The sequence below is a fragment of the Dreissena polymorpha genome, chromosome 8 (genome assembly GCF_020536995.1).
Source record: "Dreissena polymorpha isolate Duluth1 chromosome 8, UMN_Dpol_1.0, whole genome shotgun sequence".
NCBI classification, from domain to species: domain Eukaryota; kingdom Metazoa; phylum Mollusca; class Bivalvia; order Myida; family Dreissenidae; genus Dreissena; species Dreissena polymorpha.
The window spans coordinates 66,036,333-66,048,531 of NC_068362.1; the positions used below are offsets into that span (position 1 = coordinate 66,036,333).

The following is a 12,199-nucleotide window of genomic DNA, read 5'->3' on the forward strand; positions in this document are numbered from 1 at the left end:
TCATTCCATTTAAATGGAATATTACATTAATATTACATTCAGTGATGTTATTATCGATGCAATGAAAAGTAGATGTATCGACATTTGGGTTACTATTTTTCTATGAAACATCATAGTAGCGCAAATAGGGAAATGGTCAGATTCGTCGATGGATAGAATATTTAACTGCGTTACAAATTGAAATAAATCAGTTGAAATAATGTGATAATCAACTAAACTAGCTCCTTTTTTGTAATGTATGTAAACTCACCATTTGGGTCACCCGTAACACGCCCATTAAGTATATGAATTCCATGTGCGCAGCATAGTTCTAGTGCAAGAAAAAATATGGATTATACTTGAAAAGTGTAGTATTAAGTATTTTATAATTGAATTAGAATACAAATGTATATGCTAAAATATTAAATCAAGGTAGACAAACATACAATTTAATCCAAACGTGTGTGCAATTTTTTCTACAAATAACGATAGACCCTAATGAACACATGTCATAGAATACAGTTATGGTTTGTGCTTTTTCTTCTTGATTACATACAACTCTATTCATTTGCCAACACTGTTGGTAAAACACTAATACATTTGCTATTTTTGGTGCAAATTATTTTTCAGATGTTGTATGTGTTCTACCCAATATTTTTAACCTAACATGTCTTCCCAAAATAGTAATTGGGATGGTAGATATTTTCTGAGAAAACAACTATACATTCCAGTCGTTCATAAACACGATTACTTATAGCTACGTAAAAATCGTTTGTAAGTATAATCTTTATTATGACAACATCAACACGCTTGTTACGCGAGCCTTTGTGTTTTGTCAATTTATGTGGTTATTTACGGTTTACAAGTGATAAAAATGATCGCGAATCCGAAACGCAACTTTTTGTATCGGACAATTAACCAATACATTATACGTTCATAATATAAATAACTTACATGTTAAGAAAGATAATTTAATGTTTCATACAGATCATTATTTATTTACAAAATATACGAATTTTTATTTATGTCAATTGTTGAGCTAACCATGGTTCCAGAATATACGTTGGAAACCGATACGCTAGGTAGGTTTTGTATCAAAACACAATTAGAAAATGTGTGTGACTTAAATTAGGTGGATGAAACATGCATCTAAATGAATATCTAGGGGGGGGGGGACACCACCAACAACGAAAAAAAAAAATCCTTTGATTTTCTATATTATTTATTAAAGATTACTAAAGAGGCATCCTTTATTTTTAAAATCAGGATATACGCCGAATATCTTGATATCTCGTTGAAAGACATATCTCGTTCAATAGTACGACTGTTTGACGCTCAGCATATTCACAGTGGTAACGCAGCAGCAGCCACTGTGATATCTATTCCGAATCTTTTCTGCTTCAGTAAGCGAAAACATTCCGTAGTTTTCATCAGCGCTGGGTTCGTGAAAAGACCTGCGAAACAGTTATCTAGACTTCTACGAGTGTTTCGATACTCTACGCTGTTATTAGTCAGCTGTCGGCATTGATCTTACAGTACACGTTCATGTGATTGTGTCTTTATTGAAACTTCTTTGCATAGATAAAGGAGACTAAAGTGACAAGGGGATATATATGATCTGGTAATTATACAATTTGAATTTTCAATAGGAAATGCGTTTTGCGTTTCCCTGGTTATTGTTCCATATGTAATATTTTGTATATAACGCTTTAAAAATATTTACCAACACGAATAATCAAATAAAATCTAGACTTGTGCAAATATTTCAATAACATTAAAACTGGTACGTCTGGCGTGAGCTCACACAATACCGGTATATAATTATAGGTATAGGTCTTTAGTTAACCCAATTTATGTCTAGCGTCTAGAAAAAGCCTTGGCAATTTGCGCTGTTTGCTGAAGTGATTTTATGTAAGAAATATTCTTAATATACAATAAATATACTAGACATTCCTAATTTTGCAAATAAATTGATCCAATTTCGAAGTATGTGAGAGTCGACTAGTCATCCATGATTTATACAATTGGCTACAGTAAGGCTTGATTGGTCATTGTCGGCTCGGGTACTACTTACATGTACCCCGGGTACTCTTAAATATACTTACATGTACCCCGGGTACGGTAAATATACTAAGACGTACACGGGAATTTTAAGGCTAAATCGGTGGTTGTCAGCTTTAAAAAAAAAAAAATTATGTTCACATTTATGTCAATTTTCTGTTAAATTGCCTCTATATTATCGAAACTCATACTCGAAAAGCATGTTGATGCATTTTTAAAGAGAAGTTTGTCTAAGATAAACAATATTGTTTTACGGTAATCGGTAGCGCGTTTTGGGCGGGAATACAATTCGGGTACAGTCTAATATCGACCGGATACGTTTAAGCATATTTACCGTACCCGGGGTACATGTAAGTATACTTTAGAGTACCCGGGGTACATATAAGTAGTATCCGAGCCGACAATGACCAATCGAACTACAATAAGCTTAAAAATATCTAGACGTCAAGCGCCCGAAATTTTTATTTTAAACTGTTAGCTAATTAATCTTCTGTCGGCATCTGTTTCTGTACATATTTTGTCAAGCGGGTCCTTTAAAAAATACATTAAGATTATGATAAATAGAAAGCTTGAATTACTGTTGCTATGCACTAAACTTCTGATGACCACGCTTAAATGTTAACCATAAATTATATCCAATTCATACTAAATAACATATTATATAAAACTCAAGAGACTATAGACGATCGCCTTCTTTGTTGAAACAGAAAACGTAAATGAATACAAAACTAGAAAAACAGTTAAGAAGAAGTAGAACCACGAAATAAACGATATTAAAGTTTTATTAAATTTCTAATTATTAACTGCTGTACAGCAGACAACTCCATTGTGTACTACAGAGTTCATGAACATTGTTGGGATATCCCTATTAGTCTATGCAGCTTTGTCAACACGCCATATAGACACAATTTTGGATCCTTAACATATACGAGTTAACGCGTCGGTATCGGCGTATATTTCTTCTTTATTCATGTTACTGGCGTAAACAATTTTTTTTTGACGTAACCATATCACGATATTTAATTAAGTTTCATAAAGTTCCTTGTTCATATTCATATTCAATAAAATATTGACATTGAAACCGTACATTCTCTCTTTAATAACTCGAATATATACACGGATAATCTAACTAATTACCCGGCAAAACTGTTCATGATCGCAGTTGCATATTCCCATACCACCATAATTATGTCTAGGTTGTAGGCCTTTGCACGAGAATGTATCCAGCGTTTAACGCAATGTAGATTACGTTCTAATAAAACCAAACAAGCACTAATGAGTTAGTCTGTATACGTATGTCCGCATATACGAGTCGTGTTCTGAAAAAAACTGGGCATAATGCATGTGTGTAGAGTGTCGTCCCAGATTAGCCTGTGCAGTCCGCACAGGCTAATCAGGGACGACACTTTCCGCTTTTATGACATTTTTCGTTTAAATGAAGTCTCTTCTTAGCAAAAATTCAAGTTAGGTGGAAAGTGTCCTCCCTGATTAGCCTGTGCGGACTGCACAGGCTAATCTGCGACAACACTTTACGCACATGCAATATGCCCAGTTTTCTCAGAACGCGACTCATATTTAAATCTCGTTCATGTGTGCTCTGACAATTCAATCTGTCAGTCTGTTTTCAAATGAAACACACTAGGCAATAAACATTTCGCACATTAAACACACGGCAGAAAATGGCAAGCATGTGTTCGTTTCTATGAGGATAGCGGTAAGATTGTTTGGTTTGAAGGAGCACACTTTATACGAAAGAAAGCCGTTGTTTACTTTATCAAAATTGAATTCTTTGTATAGACTACTTTGAAGTCGTATACATTCTTTATAGTATCACAAGCAGATGCAAGAAGGATGGTTTTATCTGTAAAGGTTATGACATTTTGTTTCAATGCATTTCTATTTACCTGTTTGATATCGTCCGGTATTCTCGTGTATCCGTCTGTTCGACAAACACCGACTAAATGTTTTTATTTTTTTACTTTATCGTTTTGTTTTCGATTTACTTACTTCATACATTTCTGTTTCTTATAATAATCGAGATATCGTTGTCTATTTTACTGTTTTGTTTAGCAGCTGAACAACATATGAGGCTTGTTCTGAGACAACTGGGCTTAATGCATGTGCGTAAAGTGTCATCCCAGATTAGCCTGTGCAGTCCGCACAGGCTAATCAGGGACGACACTTTCCGCATAAATTTGATTTTCGGTAAGGAGGGACTTCCTTGAAACTAAATATACCATAATAGCGGAAAGTGTCGTCCTTCATTAGCCTGTGCGGACAGCACAGGCTAATCTGGGACGAAACTTTACGCACATGCATTATGCCCAGTTTTCTCAGAACGCGGCTCATATTGTTTACCTTCTGTATGTTACATTAAAGATTATGTACCAGATCAATCTGTAGAAGTAGTGTTATTAACATATTTTTAGTAAGTGTGATATGCGAAAACTCCAGTTAGAGCAAAACGTGCGGCCTGTCTAATGTTGAAACGCTTTGTCACATCCGTGACTTATATTCAGTTACTCATCATGAAATTAATAAAATTAGTACTGAAAAATACGAATGTAAAAAACTCGTGGTCGTACTATATACCAATTTTTAAAACATGTTGTCTTTATACTTTTTATTTCGTTGGAGAAAAGAAAACAGAATTTTTTATTTATATTGTGTTTTTACCTAAAATCATATTCTCATTTTGAGACATATAAACACAATTGTGGTACTTTTTGCGTTTGGAACGATTCAAAATATGCGTTGACCTTCAGCCAGCAAGATGCATGCATCCTGGTAAATACAATTGTATCATTTATTAATGATCACAGAGGGGGCTATGTTTATATAGTTTAGGGTTTGTTAAACAGTTTGAATATTACATGATCACATTCGATATTAGTCGATGATAAAACCATGTAATTCACATTTATATAGTAGTCATTAGAGCGTTTGTAGTTGATAAAACATATTAAATTATAAACGAAAGAACCTGAGTATTGTATCATTCACGTGGTCGTTACACATTCCGCCTTAACTGGATTTTTGTTCAGAAGAGACTTTCTGTAAACGATAAATACCATAAAGCGGAAAGTGTCGTCCCTGATTAAGCCTGTGCGGACTGCACAGGCTAATCTGGGACGACACTTTACGCACATGCATTAAACCCCTTTTTCACAGAGCGCGACCGAAATTAAAATTATTTACTTGTCCGCTCGAACAAGCTAATTGCGTTTTAAAATGCTATCTGCGATTATTATGTGCTAGTGCGGTCGAACAACAAAGTGGCGTTTTAATATGATATTCGTACAAATTCTGACGTGTTATAATATGATTTACGTTATAAAATGGTAATCGAATACCATATTTGAGAACAAATAATTATTTATTGTCACATTTATTCATAGTTAATGTGTCAGCGTATCGTCGATTTTTATCTTGTGTTCTAGAATTTCTTGAATATTAATTTGTCATGATGTATTTTTGTTGCGTGATTAAAGTTAGCCATAACAGAGCAGTTTAAGTCCTTTGTTTTTTTAGTGTTTTCTTCTGCATGGGGAGAACACGTACGTTCATTCAATTAGTAAACAAGAGCTTGCATATGTACATCGAATCTGCAAGGATTTTCCTTCGCGAATTGCAGGCATTACTTATATAAAGTATATACGTAGGCGATGGATGATTTTCTATTCCTCTTTGATAAGCAAACATATTGCGTCAGCTATTATAATCGAGCTTTGCATTAAATAAACATATTGTAGTGTGCTATATATTTATTTTTTAATCTATCAGTTATTTTAGCCAATGTTAAAGAAGCAATATGAGTGTATTGACGAAAATAATAAACAAAACTGTATTAGTTCGAACAATATTATATAAACGCCAATGTTCTTTCATAAGCAATATTTTTGCAACAGGTCTAAATCGAATGCTTATTTGTGGCATTCGTAATGGCTTTTTAATTGGCTGGCTTATTGAAACAGAACTCAAAAACTTACCGAAATTGCATCGGAATTTGATTTTGTGAAGATATACTCGATGAACACGTGCATACTTAGTCTTTGTTATGTTGCGTATAATCGTACCTGGTTTAATGGAGGAAAATAATTTAGTCCGAGTTCTTCAAAATGTAGGAAGTGATTTGAAATTACCGCAATTATTAGTAGATTACGTTTGAAATGAAATTAGTCGAATTTTAGTTTATTTGGTGAAGGTAAGGTTTAGTGTTTTTGAGGAAGTCAAACATTGTGAGTGTAAGTAGCCGCTGACATTTTTGGTAGTTATTGAATGTTTGTGGGAATATATACATATGAGTCGTGTTCTGAGAAAACTGGGCATAATGCTTGTGTGTAAAGTGTCGTCCCAGATTAGCCTGTGCAGTCCGCACAGGCTAATCAGGGACGTCACTTTCCGCTTGTATGACATTTTTCGTTAAAATGAAGTCTCTTCTTAGCGAAAATCTAATTTAGGCGGAAAGTGTCGTCCAGGATTAGCATGTGCGGACTGCACAGGCTAATCTGGGACGACACTTTACGCACATGCATTATGACCAGTTTTCTCAGAACGAGACTCATATGATAATAAGTACAAGTATTTCCATTTTTACAAGTATTTCCATCAATATATCGGTCGAGAATATTTGTTCGCGCTTGTGATTGTATGTTGATTATTTTTATGATTACCGTTTAATAGTTTATACGACTTTTGAATCAACTTTCATTTCCTCAACAATTTTGAGCACGGTTGAGTAATGAAACACAAATAACGTTATCAATGACAATCTGGTAATAGGATACAAGTATTTATATTAACGGGAATAATGCTCACCTCTATCCAATTTATTATGTCAAAACCGAGTAAATAATAAGATACTTACGTGGATTTTAATTTTCTATGCGGAGGCAATATTTACAATTTCGTCTTTGCGTGTTAGCCAAAATGACCGTCAGGACCACCTGGTATGGGCACACTTATAAACAGACTTGATGAAGTCAAAATGGTCGTCGGTTTTTGTGTGATTTGTAAGAACAAATAGACCACCAGTGGTCTTTTATCCTATTACCAGATGAAAATCGATAGGATAACAACTTCGTATAAACTTGAGTTTTATTATATCGCTATTTTTAGATCAGATTTCGGATTTCCAAAAAATGGATAATCTGTTTTTGTCAACTACGGGAAAAACAAAATCGTCAAAAATGCGATATTTAATAATTATTAATAGAAATTATGAAGAAAATAATAGGATAAATAGAATATTATGTGAGTTTTGGATAAAGATCAAGTTTATCATGCTCGGCTCGAACCATGTTACATCGGTTCTAAGCTTCGCATGATAAACTTGATCTTTATCCAAAACTCACATGATATTCTATATATATATTACTACTACAAAACTTGTTCAGTGCTAAAATAATAACAAACGCCGTGAAACGCACATTCGAAGACATAAATCATTTTATATTTATTAAGCACTTTTTTATTTTTATATTAAACTTTCTCTGGAAAAATCTCGACAGTGATACGACGTTTATATTGTATTGATAATATTAATTTCACGCGTTTCGAAGAATAGCGTGAAATGTTTGTCTAACGCGTTATAACAAGTTTACAGTAGCAATATACATGTCAGCGATTTATATTGGTCAGTTTTTTGCACGAGGAAAATGTGATTACGTTTTAGGTTGTGTATAGTCATCCTACCATACTCCGTAAACATCGATTTTGATATGAAACAAATATTGTGTATGTATGTTGTTTTTTTTCACAAAAGAACAATGGTCTGTTATTGTTTAAACATGCAAAAAATGTACCTTAAAAAGACGAGATAAATGTTTTATTGAATGAGGTCCAACATTCAGTTCTGAACTGACACCTGACAAATGGACGCAGGTTTCCAACGTTCACCGTCTCTGGGTTTTCCTGGACGGTCAGTTCACATTAAGAATTGTGTATCCATGTTTTCCATAAATTGTATGTATTTAGCTCACGCTGATCAAACTGTTGTATTATCGCATACTGGTCGTGTACGTAATTCCGGCCACTTTTGGGACTATTTTAACAAAAGCTTTTGTTTTAGGCAACTGGTTGAAACTAAACTTCACATATATAATCCTGGGTTCAAAACTCACCAAACATGAACATTTCAATAGAATTAGATCAGTGAATGTTACTTTAATTAATGACATATAAACTATCAATTTTCGTAGGGCAATTGTACCTAAAAAATCGGCCACTTTGCAACATTATTATACCAGTTACTCCCCCTACCTATTTTAATAAATATTAACAGGCACCTTTACTGGGGAACTGCAAATTCATAAAAAAATATTTATTTTTAATAGTTTTTATCAATTTTTTCTAACATAGCTAAGAAAATAAAAACAATTTGTTTAAAAAGTTGACTTTAGTGTCGATATCTAGTAAACGCTTATATTTAATTTTACAACATGTAACCTATTAATATTCTAATCAAGGGAGGTAATTTATATATTAAAAGTTTATATTTAGGTCCTGATTTTTATGTTTTTAATGTATGTTTTTATACAATTAATTGAAAATATTTTAATTTAAGTTTATCAGATAGAAAAAATTTTTTTTTTATCAAATATATTTGTTTTTTATATGAATATAATTTCCGCAATAGATGATGACGTCACTTTTCCCATGTGAGAAAAATTTCGTGTCATGTTTGAGACATTTTAATGCAAACGTTTACAGAGATATGTGATTCTTTAATTTGCAAACTATTGAGAATAGGGTTGGTTTTCAAGTTGATTGTTCTAAAAAAAATCAAAATATGTGTGTTTAAATCATAAAAATGATTAAACACAGATGGCCGATTTTTTACGTACAGGCCGGAATTACGTACACGACCAGTATTTGTCGTTGCTGTACTACGCAAAAATAAAACACTCGTCTGGCATTGCAAAGATAGTGTTGTTGTTTTGTATTGTAAACGGGTATTAAGCATAGTCTGATAGTACCATTGTTGAGGAAATACACATATATATATATAATAGTTATGTGCGGTTTAACAGACAAGGCGTAATGTGCTGTGACTAGACGCTTCAATATAGAACTCTTACAAGGTATTTCTTAAATGCATGCGTGATTTCTCTATTGGAGAACTAACTTTATTATTTGTAGACAAATCTAGACGTAAAGTTCTTAACTCAAAACACCAATTACTGGTCGATATAAAAAGGAATTGTCAAAATACTGTCCTTGTGTAAGAAAATTGACGCAAGCAAGAGTGATACATAACAGTGGTAAAATTAAATGCACGTCATTTATTTATTAGAGCTAGTATAAATGAAATACATCGTACAAAGATTTGACTTTTGAATTAAATATTTGGAAAAGTAAAATATCATCGAAGTTATCTATCATTATAGTCATCCAGTTATGAAAATACACATACCCGTTATTTTGCTTGGTATCAAGAATTCAAAAGAGAAAGTCATACGCCCCTTCTATGAATGTCAATTGAGTTGGCCTTGGCGTGGTGGATATGATGTCCGCTTAGCGACCTGGAACATCGGCAAAATGCCATTGGCCATTTACAAGCAAGAGAACAAAATAAAGTCAAAGTGCATACGTGCAATACAGAAACAATCATGTTAATAAACACAAACTACAAAGAAACTTATTCAAACAACGAATAGTGAGCGAAAAGAAGATAGACACAATATTAAGGGCTTTATACTTAATTTATTTATTTAAGAAGCAGCAAATACTTGTAATGTTTCCTCACGGAATAAGCATTAGGCTTTCGACCTCATTGAGCTAAAGTAAAAACGTTTTAAATATTTTTTAGGGATGTAAATATACATTATATGCTTTCCCGCTTGTTTTAGTATGATGTACGTACTAATTATGTGTTTAAGCAGTTAAACAACAAAGGGGCGTTTTTAAATGCTACACCTGCATATTCGGTTGTGCTACAATGTACTATATGTGATTAAGAGACGATGAAATACCACTTATTAAAATGTATAGTTATGTATTAGGAATTTTCACATTGATACGCAATTAATGAGTCGCCTAATCATCACGTTCTAGTTTGTCCTCTAAAATTTATATTATATTGAGTTGGCAGGTTTTCTTCTTGTTGTTTGATTTAAGCTAGTAATAGTGGAGCAATCTCAGTCCTTTGTTGTTTCTTACTTTCTTCCGCTTGGGGAGGAAACGTACTTTATTCAATCAGTGATAGCGAGCTTGCGTATGAATTACATTTATTAGATAATCTCATATAATTTTCTTATCGCTTCGATAAATGAAATTTATTTGCAAACCTCAAAAACATAAAGTATACCTGCAGATGATGTAGATTTTTTCCCCTTTTTGAATAGTAAAAATGTTGTGCCAGCTTATATACACGAGATATATGCATTCAATTTATAAACGCAGTTTAGTTTTGTTTAATCTATCACTACTTTTTAAATATTAATTCCAACAATAATGTCAAAAGCATAGTATATGCGTATTAACGAAAATAATAAACAGAACAATATATTTTTTATAAACGACAAACTTGTTTCATAAGCACTATTTTTACTACAGTTCTTAAATAAACCAAATAAACCGCTTCCAGCCTATCTATATGGGCCGTGCTCTGTTAAATTGGGGGTTAAACCCCCTTTTCACAGAGCACGGCTCATATGCTGTGTGAAGGGACTCGTGTTTATTTGCGGCATTCGTAATGGCTATTTAATTGGATGGCTTATTCAAACATCGGAATTTCGGTTTGTTTACCATAAACTAGAAGAGAATCTTCCTGGTACGGTATGTTTCGTTTAGTGGCAGCTGATTGCATTGATAAAAATAAATCATTCCGAGTGCTTATACATGTTTTAAATGACTTTAAACTACTTGTTGAAACTGTCAATTATATATTATAATATTGTTTTCATCGGTTTTGTTTTTGCAGCAAATCAATCTTCGAAAATATGTTCATATGAACTTATTCCGGTATGTGAAGCATACCTTTTAACGCAGTCATATACAAACTACATTCCAAAGAAATTAGTCTTAGTTAAGTTTATTTGAAAAAGTTATATATTTTTTAAGGTAGTAAGTTACCTTACATTTATTTGTTCTTTATTTAGAACAAATTATTTGTGCTTAAATATGCATTACGTGCAAAACTCTTTGCTAATGCGGCCGAACAAAATATTGTCGTTTTAATATGATATACATGAATATTATGATGTTTTATAATATGCTACACGTGATAACAAGAGAATTCAATACCAGTATTCAGAAGTATTAATTATTCATTGTAACATTGATACGCAGTAAACGTATGATCGATTTCTAATTTGTTTTCTAGAATTTCTTTAACAGTGTTATGAAATGTTGTCTTCTTGTTGTGTGATTCAAAGCATCAATATTGGAGGATTTAAACCCCTTTGTCGATAAGTATTTTCTTGCGCTTCAAGAGGTAAATTGCGTATAATCGATTTGTGAACACTAGGTTGCATATATAAATTAAATATTCTGAGATTTTTATTTACGCTACGATTAATGAAATTTAACTGTCCGCCTAGCGACCGGGAGGTCACGTTTCGATCCCTACTGTGGGAGCGTTCTTTAGATCTCCTCCATAGACACCAAGTACTGGCTCTAGTCCCAGGAAACGGACTAAAAAGCGTTTCAAATAGGCCTTAGACTTTCTATAGGCCTTCATACGAAAAAAACGAACTTGTCAAGTTGTGTAAATATATATAAAAAAGCATGTGTAATTCGCAATTCATTGATCAATAATACGATATAACCGGTATCACTTACAAATCTTTCTGTCATTATATGTTTAGAAAATTTACTATATCTTTATTTGTATTTTTTTAAATTTGTTTTAAACTAAAATGTTTTGAAAACGTGGCATACTTACTTCTATACTGTATGTATTAAGGCGATGTACTTATATATAAGTCTACATAAAATGTCCATTCTGCTCTGTTTTATTCAATCGAGCTAATATAAATAGGTAATTAAATTGCTAGATTGAATAATATATATCATGTTATATATAATAAGGCGATGGAAATTTTTCTCTCCGTCTTTGATTGATAAAAAAATTGGGTCAGCTTTTATATTCAAGCTATACATTAAGTTTATATGAGTCGTGTTCTGAGAAAACTGGGCATAATGCATGTGCGTAAAG

General features: G+C 32.8%; 1 protein-coding gene across 2 annotated transcripts in view; it reads left to right on the forward strand.

Moving 5' to 3' along the window:
• LOC127842027 (TWiK family of potassium channels protein 18-like) overlaps positions 1-12,199 on the forward strand; it is a 79,510-nt gene that overhangs the window by 54,587 nt on the left and 12,724 nt on the right. Inside the window, exon 1 of one of the 2 annotated variants that reach the window (XM_052371343.1) lies at positions 1,437-1,600. The exons of the other annotated variant lie outside the window; for it this stretch is intronic. The gene's annotated coding sequence lies outside the window, so the exon portion shown is untranslated. Of the gene's footprint in view, positions 1-1,436; positions 1,601-12,199 lie in introns of those variants that run through there. 2 annotated transcript variants of the gene reach the window in all.